At 38.4% G+C, this 12,390-nt stretch overlaps 1 protein-coding gene and 1 non-coding gene across 2 annotated transcripts in view; one reads left to right on the forward strand and one right to left on the reverse strand.

Moving 5' to 3' along the window:
- The window catches only part of DCDC2 (doublecortin domain containing 2), a 217,505-nt gene that overhangs the window by 196,434 nt on the left and 8,681 nt on the right, over nt 1-12,390 (reverse strand). The window lies entirely within an intron of this gene.
- On the forward strand, nt 1,708-1,811 carry LOC112623890. The gene has a single exon (XR_003119249.1). It is a non-coding gene; the product is annotated as a U6 spliceosomal RNA (small nuclear RNA).

Consider the following 12,390-nt stretch of genomic DNA (forward strand, 5'->3'; position numbering starts at 1 on the left):
AGCCATAAATATACTACTGTTGTTGCTTGAGTTTCCATCTCTTCTTGCACAAATCTTCCTATGGCTCTCCAAAGTGAAAACTTGTACCATCGCTTCCTTTAAAATCCCTTTGGATGTACTTTATAGCCCCTTATCCCCTCATTCCTATTTATTTGGCTCCCTCCAACTCCCTCTATAGATCAAGTCCCAACTTAAATGTCAGTTCCCCAGGAAATCTTCTCTATCCCACTCCCCAGATCAGGATAAACCCCCAACATATTATATATTTTTTTCTTTATAGGTTTTATCAATGACAGTTATAAAATTTAAAATATTTATTTATTTATTTTTAAAAGATAGGATCTCACTATGTTGCCCAGGCTGGAGAGCAGTGATTACTCACAGGCATGAGCATAACGTACTGCAGCCTTGACCTCATGGGCTCAGGTGATCCTCCCACCTCAGCCTCCCAAGTAGGTAGGACTACAGGTGCAAGTCACCATGCCTGGCTATATAATTACAAATCTTCATATAATTATATGTGTAATTGTAAAGCTTTATATAATTACATGTTTAATCTTTGTAGAGTTAAATGTTTATATGTATAAATTCCCTAAGGAAAAGGATTGTGTTCATTTTATTCATCAATGTCTTACTAGTACCTAGCACAGAGGCTGGAACATGGTAAGTAGTAAATAATTATTTCATGAATTAATTAATAAAAGGAAAATATATTAAAATTAACTTAAAACTTCAAAAAAATGGAAAATACTCCTGTAGAAGGAAACATATTTTCAGATCAGCAAAAAAAAAGTACATCCCTTGACAACCAAAGAGATTCTAAGACTAATTGCTTAGCTTCCACATAAAATGCACAGCCACGTGCAGAGGTGTGCACCTACGCAGGAAACCAAACTCTCTTACCCAGTATTGGGTTTTAATATCCTTTGAAGGCAATAGAGATATGTATGAAATGTGGGACATATTCTGCTAGTTTTTCCTTAAAAAGTGTCACCTTTACAATCGGTTTTCACATCTTAGCCTCGAAAAGAACAGGAACTTGAGTGCCTTGAGACTGTTTCTTGGACCTACAGATGGATAATGGTGACTCTCTGATAAGCCTCTTGTCAGGTGAATTCAATCAGTTCTGGTAATCGCTAACTTCTTCTTCATATCCATGTGCTAGGTGACCTACCCCAGTTGGCTATATTAACTGGCTAACTCATTGGCCAATATTGATTATAATGGGTATCATCCTTAACTCCTATCCAGAACCAAATCCTGTAGCTTCCATTTGCCTAACACACTTTAATCCTTCCTCTGCTGCTCATCCTCATTGCCTTACCTAGCTTTAGAGGTTTGTTTGTTTGTTTGTTTGTTTGTTTTGAAACAGAGATTTGCTCTTGTCACCCAGGTTGGAGTGCAATGGCATGATCTCGGCTCACTGCAACCTCTGCCTCTCGTGTTCGAGCAGTTCTCCTGCCACAGCCTCCCAAGCAGCTGGGATTACAAGTGCCTGCCACCATGCCAGTCTAATTTTTGTATTTTTATTAGAGACAGGTTTTCACCATGTTGGCAAAGCTGGTCTCAAACTCCTGACCTCAGGTGGTCCACCCACCTCGGCCTCCCAAAATGCTGGGATTACAGGCGTGAGCCACCGCATGCAACCTAAAAATGCTTGTTCTATACATTGCCATATAACTAAGGAGTTAAGAATAATAAAAAGGCTTGCTTTAGCAGCACATATACTAAAACTGGAATGATACAGATAAGATTAGCATAAGTTCCTGTGTAAGGATGACATGTAAATAAATGAAGCATTCCATATTTTTTTCCAAAAGAAAAAAAAGAAAAGAATAATAAAAAGTAAAAAGTTGTTGTTGCTGTTTTTGTTGTTGTTGTTGTTTTGAGATGGAGAGTCTCTGTCACCCAGGCTGGAGTGCAGTGGCATCATCTCAGCTCACTGCAACCTCCGCCTCCTGTGTTCAAGCAATTCTCCCACCTCAGCCTCCTGAGTAGCTGGGATTACAGGTGCGCACCACCACGCCCAGCTAATTTTTGCATTTTTAGTAAAGATGGGCTTTCACCATGTTGGCCAGGCTGGTCTCAAACTCCTGACCTCAAGTGATCCTCCCACTTCAGCCTCCCAAAGTTCTTGGATTATAGGTGTAAGCCACTTCTCCCAGCCAGAAGTAATTATTTACTACTTTCTTTATTTCCACTTAGAATGTGAGATGAGTAGAAACAGTCTCCTAAAACCAGAAGCATTAAACCTTATTTTATATAAAATCATAAGTGAATCCTGAAGAAAATCATGAAGTGAATTCTGAAGAAAACCATAGTTGTTTATCTTGGAATTCTACATAAACCAAATACCACATTTCTCCAAGTCAAAATTTTGTTTCTCTGAAAAACACATACAATTTTATGTTGACAGATTTGATAGCAGTGAAAAAACTTGCAGTTCACTAGAATGAGACCTGCAAACCCACCATAAAGTAGCAAGTTTAGAGGCCGAGGTGAAGAAAAGTCGGCAAAAACTCAAACCGAGAGCTTCTATTTTCTCTGTGTTATAGAAGGAAGTGTCTTCCATGGATCTTCTAGCAGTTAGCATCATGGTAAAGATAAGTGTTTAATAAATGTTTATTAAATGAATTAATCTGAGCATGAAGGGTGCCGGGGATATGAAAGAAGAAGAGATGCACCTTGAGGAGCGGCGAACAGTGGCTGTGATGTGCCCAGTGTTGTATTAGAAACCATTATGGAGTATATATGCTCATATGTGGTTTCTGCCCTTAATCCTTTTCAAAGAGAATATTGGTTGACTTTCATTCCTAACAACATGGTGAGCTAAATATCTTGGATCACTCTCCTTCTAAAGCAATCTAAAATACTTGATCTTTTTTCACAATATCTAAATCTTTTTTTTTCTTTAGAAACAGGGCCTCCCTCTGTCACCCAGGTTGTGGCATGATCATAGCTCACTGCAACTTCTAGGCTTAAGCAATCCTCCTGCCCCAGCCTCCTTGGTAGCTAGGATTACAGGTATGTGCCACTACAACCGGCTAATTTTTAAAAATTTTGTGGAGGGATGGGGTCTCTCTGTGTTGCCCGGGCTAGTCTTGAACTCCTGGTCTCAAGCAATCCTCCTATCTTGGCCTCTCAAAGTGCTGGAATTACAGGCATGAGACACCATGCCTGGCTAAATGTCTAAACCTTTTTAAATGCATTGCCAATTCGGCAAGAATGAAAAGAATTCAGAAAAGCCAAAACTTGAGTGATAACAGAAACCCTGGGAAGTGAGCAAGCACTGAAATCAGCTTTAACTCTAAGTATACCTGCCTATGCCCTGGTGATCTGGAACTGTTATTTTGATGGCTACACAGGGACAGAGACACAAGAGATAGGCCTAGGGCTTCCCAAGGTGAAGATTCAGAGAGAAGTTTCCCATGCAAATATGAAAATTCAAAGAGTTACACCATAAATATGATGGTGAATAAGAAATTAGCCCTCTTTGCAGAGCAATTACAGCAAGAAGATATGCTTATTTTCCCATTTGTGCTAAAGGCCGAGGTGGGAGGAAGGGAGCACAGAATTTCATCCTGATGCTTCATAATTACATCAGTTGACCCCTAGATAGCTGTGGAACCTAATTAACTCTTTCTTTGTGATCTAAAAATGTGGGGCAAAGAATTAAATGTAAAGTGATCCCGGATTGGAATTGTTCTCAGATGACTGACAGAAACCAACACAAATTTTCTCTGGAGGAACACAGCTTCTACTGAATTTACAGATAATCCCCATAGATAATGTTCCAAGAAACATGAATATACAGTCAAAAAACCTAAAACTTACAAGAAAACAAATGATAAATGGGAATCTGAAGGAACAACAGCCAGAAGAAAGACCTACAAAAATTTCAGATACAGGAATTATCACAGGCAGAATGTAAAATAATTCTGTTTACTATATTTAAAAAAAAAAAAAATGATAGAAAGTGTAAGAACAAAAGACTTTTAAAATGACCAAAGGTTTTTTAAAAAAATTGTGAAGCAGAATCTCTAGAATTGAAAAACATAATTAAAATTTAAAACTCAATGAAGAGTTTAAATAGCAGATTAGTCACATCCAAAGAGAGAATTATTAAACTAAAACAGTATATTCAAATAAGTTATCCTTGCATCTAATTTCTGGACTTCAGTTAAAAAAAAGAAAAAAATAACAAATAAGTGATCCAGAAGACAGGACAGAGAGAGAATAGATGAAAAATATGAAAGAAGGGTTAGAAGCTAAAAGTAAGACTATTTACTACATTTTTAATCAAAAAATCAAAATTCCAGAAAGAGACACAAAGAGAATGAAGCAGAGTCATTAACTGAAGTTTTCTAGAATTGTTGAAAGGTACAAATATTCATATTCAGGGAGTCAAATGAATCTTAAGAAGGAAAAAAAACAAAGAATCACCACCTTAGCATATCGTAGTGATTCTGCGATACAAAATATGCACATAACAAAAAAACAAAAGAAGTTAGTGAGAAAACATGTATTACCTACAAAGAAAAGATAATTCAATTAATGACTGATTTTTCAAAAGGAACATTACAAACCAGAAAACAGTGGAATAAGATCTTCAATGTGTTGGGAAAATAGTTGTCAATATGGAATTTGTGCCTGGCAAAATTATCTTTCTCAAGAATGAGTAAAAAATGAGAGCATTTACCACCAAGAGCAGTTCATTAAAGGAAATTTTAAGAACTTGGCTCAGACAGAAAAAAAAAAAAAAAAAAAAACTGACCTTGAATAATAGTCTAAGAGGCAAGAAGGCATGGTGAATGAAGACACTGGTAACTACGTGATAAATATTTTAAACGATTGCAGGAAACAATAATGACACTGTCTGATTGTGGAATGTATGACTCATATAGAACTGGAATACTAGAAAATAATAGAATATAAACTAGGCACAGTGGCTCATGCCTGTAATCCCAAGACTTTGGGAGGCTGAGGTGGGCAGATCACTTGAAGTCAGGAATTCAAGACCAGCTTGGCCAACATGGTGAAACCCCGTCTCTACTAAAAATACAAAAATACAATAGCTGGGTGCAGTGGCGCGTGCCTGTAATCCCAGCTACTCAGGAGGCTGAGGCAGGAGAATTGCTTGAATCCAAGAGGTGGAGATTGCAGTGAGCCGAGATCATGCCATTGCACTCCAGCCTGGGGAAAAGAGTAAGACTCTGTCTCAAAAAAAAAAAAAAAAAAAGAAGAGAATAACAGAAATAAATGGAGGAAAAGAGTATAAGCAAAATATAAGCATTATAAGGCCCTTTTGTTTATTTTTGTGGAGAAAGATAAATAACTTGAAATATTGTTATATACGCATGTTAAAATGTATAGGGTAACCATTGTTTTAAAAAATAGACATTCTGAGCCTGGGCTCAGTGGCTTGTGCCTGTAATTCCAGCATTTTGGGAGGCCGAGGCGGGTGGATCACCTTAGGTCAGGAGTTCGAGACCAGTCTGGCCAACATGGTGAAACCCCGTCTCTACTAAAAGTACAAAAAATTAGCCATGCATGATGGTGCATACCTGTAATCCCAGCTATTCAGGAGGCTGAGGCAAGAGAATTGCTTGAACCCGGGAGGCGGAGGTTGCAGTGAGCCAAGATTGCGCCACTGTACTCCAGCCTGGGTGACAGAGTGGGACTCCGTCTCAAAATAAATAAATAGATAAATAAATAAAAATAGACATACTGAGTGTAACTGCCAAACTGATAGATTGGGCAAAATGAAATAAAGACAAAGAGTATTCATCTAAAAGAAAGAGTTTTTGAATAGCATGACACATAGAAAGCACAAAATTATGTGATAAAAATCTAATTAGGGCTAGGAGCAGTGGCTCATGCCTATAATTCCAGCACTTTGGGAGGCTGAGGTGGGAAGATCACTTAAGCTTAAGAGTTCAAGACAAGCCTGGCCAACATGGCGAGACCCTGTCTCTACCAAAAACACGAAAACAATAGCCGGGCATGGTGGTGCATGCCTGTGGTCCCAGCTACTCAGGAGGCTGAGGTGGGAGGATCTCTTGAGCCAGGGCTTGGGGAGGCTGCAGTGAGCTGAGATCACATCATTGCACTCCAGCCTGAGTGACAGAGCAAGACCCTGTCTCAAAAAGAAAAAAAAAAAAAAAAAATCTAATGAGGTCACTAATCACAAAAAATAAACTTGGGTTAAATACATCAAGTGAAAGAAAAAGGTTGTCATATGGAAGGAAACCCCCAGCTCTGTGCTGTTTGTAAGGGACACACCAAATACTAATGGATATAGAGGCTGCTGTGTCACATCCACTAGGATGGCTGTAGTTTAAAAGAAGAAAAAAATAACTCTTGGTGGGAATGGGGAGAAATTTGAACCCTCATACATTACTGGTGGGAATGTAAAATGGCGCAGCCTCTTTGGGAACAGTTGGCAACTCCTCAAAAAGAGATAGGATATCATAGAACCCAGCTATTCCATTCCTAAGCATATACCCAAGAGAATTAAAAACATATGTTCACATACAGGCCAGGCACGGTAGCTCACGCCTGTAATCCCAGCACTTTGGAAGGTCAAGGCAGGAGGATCACTTGAGGTCAGGAGTCCAAGACCAGCCTGGCCAACATCGTGAAACCCCATCTCGACAAAAAATACAAAAAAATTAGCCAGGCATGGTGGCACGCACCTGTAGTTCCAGCTACTTGAGGGGCTGAGGCAAGAGGATTGCTCATGCCTGGGAGATCAAGGCTGTAGCAAGCCATTTTTATGCCACTGCACTCTAGCCCCTGTGACAAAGAGAGACCCTGTCTCAAAAAAATAACAATAAAAACATATGTTCACATACAAAAAAAGTGTATAACATGTTAAAAAAACATGTTGACATAGGTTATACATGAATGTTCATAGAAGCATTATTCATAATAGCCAAAAAGTAGAAACAACTCATGTGTCCATCAACTGATGAATGGTTAGAGTGCAAAATGCAGCAAATCCATGCCATGGAATATTAGTCAGCCATAAAGAATGAAATACTGATACGTCATGGATGAACCTTGAAAACATTAAGCTAAAGGAAAGAAAACAGAAATGAAAGGTTTCATATTGAATGATTTCATTTCTATGAAATGTCCAGACTAAGTAAATTTATAGAGACAGCAAGTAGATTCGTGGTTACCAGAGGGTGAGGGAGGGGGAAATTAGAAGGTACAGAATGATTTTTGGTACAATGGAAATATTCTGGAATTAAATAATGATAATGATCATAATATTTTGACTATATTAAAAACTACTGAATTGTACGTTTACAATTAAAGTAGTGAATCAAAAAATAAAGGTACACCAAAGCAAAGGGATGGAAAAATATATATCAGGTATGCCACATAAATGTTAACTAAGAGAAAAACTGAGATTGCTGTATTAACAGCACACAGAGGCCTTAAGGCAAAAGAGACCATTTACAGTAAAAAAGAATTTAGCTGGGCATGGTGGCTCACGTCTGTAATCTCAACTACTTAAAAGTTCAATTCACCAGGAAGATACAACAATTTTACAGTATAGTCATTGAATACCCATAGATCCAAAATAAAGCAAATTTGGCAAAACTACTAGGACAAATTGTGGAATCTACCATCAGAATTGTAATTTATAACACACATCTTTCAAAAATTGACGGAAGCAGCAGGAGATGAAAAGTAAGGAAAATGAATATTTGAACAGTAGAGTTAACAACACTGATGTAATGCAGGGGTCAGCAAACTTTTTCAATATAAGGCTAGACTGTAAATATTTTAGATATTTGTGGGCCATATCACTGCCATTGTAGCACAAAAAACACCATAAACAACACATAAATAAATTGCCATGCTTGTGTGTTAATAAAACTTTACTGAGAAACACAGGTAGTGGGCCACATTTGGCCTGCCAGCCATAGTTTGCCAACTTCTGATAATATATACATATAGAAAGGCTTAAAAACAAGCAAACAAAAACCTTCACCTTAAGAAGTTAGAAAAACAACAGAAAAATAAACTTAAGGAAATTGAAGGAAAGATTTTTTTTAAAGAAGCAACAATTAATGACATAGGAAAAAATTATACCATAGAGATGAACAAGCCAAAAGTTGATTTTTCAATAAGACATAAAATTAACAAAATTCTGTTGAGATTAATCAAATGAATGACAGCATAAAGGAACAATGGCAAAAATGGAAAAGATGAAACATATAATAGATGCTTTAGACTTTCGAAAGACCCTGTCACTGGCCAGGCGCAGTGGCTCACACCTATAATCCCAGCATTTTGGGAGGCCAAGGTGGGTGGATCACTGGAGGTCAGCAGTTCCAGTGGAGCCTGGCCAAAATGGCAAAACCCCATCTCTACTAAAAATACAAAAATTATCCAGACCTGGTGGTGCATGCTTGTAATCCCAGCTACTTGGGTGGCTGAGGCAGGGGAATCCCTTGAACCCAGGAGGCGGAGGTTGCAGTGAACCGGGATCACACCACTGCACTCCAGCCTGGGTGACAGAGCAAGACTCCATCTCAATAAACAAATAAATGAAAGATCCTGGCTCTAAAAACAAACAAACAAACAAACAAAAACAAGAAACAGCACTCAATAGCTTCACTGGTGAGTTCTGTCAAACATTTAAGGAACTCTCGTTTCAATCTAACACTAACTCTTTCAGAAGCTATCATAATTTGTATACAAAGATCTGGCAAGAACAATAGAAGAAAATTACATAAATGCAAAAAATTTAAACTAAAAATTAGCAAATGAAATCCAAGATGGTATATCATAACTAAATCAGATTATACCAGGAATGCGAAGTTTGTCCGAAATTTTAAAAATGAATTAATTTAATTCCCCAAGTTGTAGATTAAGGAAGAAAAATAAAATGATCATTTCAAAAGTTGTAGACCAAATTCAACATCCATTTAGGATAAAATCTCTTAGCGAACTAGGAATAGACTAGAAATATCTTGACATAACAAAGGACATCCACCCCCCATAAAAGGAGCTTCCACAAATGACAAAACATTGAAGGCATTCTTTTTGAAACAGAGAATAGGTGAAGTTGCCTGCTAGACCACTTCTCTTCAAGATTCTTCTGTAGTTTCCAGCCATTGCAATAAGGCAAAGGACAAGAAATAAAATGTATATGGGTTGGAAAGAAGAAATAAAATCACCCTGTTCCCGAATAGTCTGGATATATATATAGAAAATCCAAAAGAATCTATGGACAAATTATTAGAATTAATAACAGTTTATAACATTTCTGGACATTAAATAAATACAACGATCTATTGCACTTGTATACATTATAAGCAACAAACAGAAAATAAACTTCTGAAAAAATATCACTTCCTGAGTCATATTAGTAAATTACATATTTGGAGAAGTTCTAATTGCATTGGTTTTTAAAAGTATTTGGTATAATGTGTATAACATCCTCTTATTTTCTTTTGAATACCTGCAGCATCTTCGGTTACCTCCCCCTTTTCAAATTCTGATTTAATTTCATTTCTCCTTTTTGTGATGGGAGAGCCAAAGACCAACAATAGCCAAGAAATCCTTAAAAAGAAGAAAAAAAAAATGGTAGGACATTTCTCACAAGATATAAGAACTGATTATAAGACCATAATACTTAAAATAGCATAATTTTGTTGTAGGCCTAGACAATTGGACCAATAGAACAGAATAGAAAGCAAAGAAACAGACCTCAAAACAGAACTTTTAAGAGGCTTGGCTTACATTTGGACATTTGATCTATGACAGAGGTAACAATCCATTACTGGGAACTATACAGTAAATGATCCTGAGACAACTGGCTGTTCGTATGGACAAAATGAAATTTGATCTCATACAAGACTCACAAAAATCAATTCATGGTGGATTAAAGCTAAATGCAGGAGGCAAATCTGTAGAGCTTTTGGGAGGTGATATAAGACAATATGGCATCATGACCTCAAGGTTGAAAGACTTTCTTAAATAATGCACAAGAAAGCACAAAACATAAAGGAAAAGGTTTATACCTCTTATTTAATTAAAATTAGGAACTTCTGTTCAAAGAAGGAAGCCATAAATAGAGAAGGAAAACAAAAACCCTACAAACTGGGAGGTGATATTAGCAAACTGTACAACCAATTAAGGACTATTACTGAGAATATATATAAAGAACTAGGCTGGGGCCAGGCATGATGGCTCATGCCTGTAATCCTACCATTTTGGGAGGCCAAGGCAGGTGGATCACCTGAGGTCAGGAGTTCAAGACCAGTCTAGCCAACATAGTGAAACCCTGTCTCTACTAAAAATACAAAAAATTGGCCAGATGTGGTGGTGTATGCCTGCAATCCCACCTACTTGGGAGGCTGAGGCAGGAGAATCGTGTGAACCCAGGAGGCGGAGGTTGCAGTGAGATGAGATCGCACCATTGCACTCCAGCCCGGGCAACAGTGTGACACTCTGTCTCAAAAAAAAAAAAAAAAAAATAGAACTTGGCTGGATGCAGTGGCTCATGCCTGTAATCCCAGCACTTTGGGAAGCCAAGGCAGGTGGATCGTTTGAGCTCAGGAGTTCAAGAGCAGCCTGGGCAACAAGGTGAAACCCTGTCTCTACAAAAAAATACAAAAAAAAAATTAGCCAGGTGTGGTGGCACATGTCTGTAGTCCAGGCTACTTGGGAGGCTGAGGTGGGAGGCTCACTTAAGACTGGGAGGCAGAGGTTGTGGTGAACCAAGAGTGCCACTGAACTCCAGCCTGGGTGACAGAGTGAGACCTCATCTGAAAAAAAAAAAAAAGAAAGAAAAAAACATTTGAATAGGCTCTTAACAAAAGAAGTAATCTAAATAACCAATAAACATATAAAAAGATGTTCACTTCATTAGAAATCAGAGAAGTTCAAACTAAAGCCTCCAATATTTGGACAGATAGAAAGCCTGGCATAAGGAGGTAACCGTTTGAGCTAACTCCGACCCGTAGCCTCCAATATTTGCCACAGGATTGACAAAAATTAAAAAATAACAAACCAAGTTCATCAAGAATGCAGAAAAACAGGAACTCTCATCCACCACTGATGAGACTATAAATAGGGACAACCACATTGGAAATTATTTGGCATGTCCCATAAAGCTGAATATGTGAGCACCCTCAATCCCAACAATTCTTCTACTTTGTGCATATCCTAGGGAAACTCCTGCACATGTGCATCAGGAGACATCTACAATAATGTTTGTAGAAGCATTCACGTAATGGAAAAAGGCAGTCCTGATGTGGCACCGCCATAGAACGGATAAATAAATAATGATACACTCATGCAATGGAATACCATGCAGCAGTGAAAATGAACTCAGCAGCATGCATCAACATGGAAGACTCTTACAAACACAATGTTGAGCCAATTAAGCAAGACACAGAAGAGTTCACATACCGTAATCCCACTAGTATAAAATTCAAATGCACGCAGAACTTAATGAGTCACTGTTTAAGGATCCAAAGTGGTGAGTAAGGGACAGTGATAGATATGCATTCCGAATAGTAGTGACCCACTGGGATGGAGAATGGGGAATAAAGGGGGTGGGACCTAGCGGGAACACACTGGGATATTGTAGGAAAATGGTAGTCTCTCATTCTTGAGCTGGGGGGAGCAGTAGGTCTTTGTATTATTGTTAATGCTTTATGCTGTTCACATACATTTACAAATATTCCTGTTACGTATTATTTAGTAACAAATTTTTTTCTTCAAAAAGAAGATGAATACGCTAATTCTCATTTAGAAGGAAGAAAGGGGGAGGGAGGAAAAAAGGAAGGAGAGGAAGAAGGGGAGAAGAGTGCATAAGTTGGAATCTAGATGCTTGTTGGTATCCAGCAAAGAAGAGATTAATGGGAGCAATAACAACAATTGGAAAGGTAGCCAGGAGAGGTGGCTCATGCCTGTAATCCCAGCACTTTGGGAGGCTGAAGCAGGTCGATCAATCACTTGAGGTCAGGAGTTCAAGACCAGCCTGGCCAATATGGTAAAACCCCATCTCTACTAAAAACAAAAATACAAAAATATTAGCCAGGCATGGTGGCTCATACCTGTAATTCCAGCTACTTGAGATGCTGAGGCATGAGAACTGCTTGAACCTGGGAGGTGGAGGTTGCAGTGAACCAAGATCAGGCCACTGCACTCCAGCCTGGGCAACACAGCAAGACTCCATCTCAAAAAAAAAAAAATTGGAAGGGCCCCTAAGAGGAGGTGGGGTCTGGAGCTGGGCCTTAAGAGTTGACTGGATGTGAGACAGTGATAAGATGAAGAGGAAATAAAAGGAGTCCTAGTGAGAGAAAGATGAGAAAAGACAATACGGAAGGATAAGCATGGGAATATCCAGCAGGCAAATAG

The sequence above is a fragment of the Theropithecus gelada genome, chromosome 4, assembly GCF_003255815.1.
Source record: "Theropithecus gelada isolate Dixy chromosome 4, Tgel_1.0, whole genome shotgun sequence".
NCBI classification, from domain to species: Eukaryota; Metazoa; Chordata; class Mammalia; order Primates; family Cercopithecidae; genus Theropithecus; species Theropithecus gelada.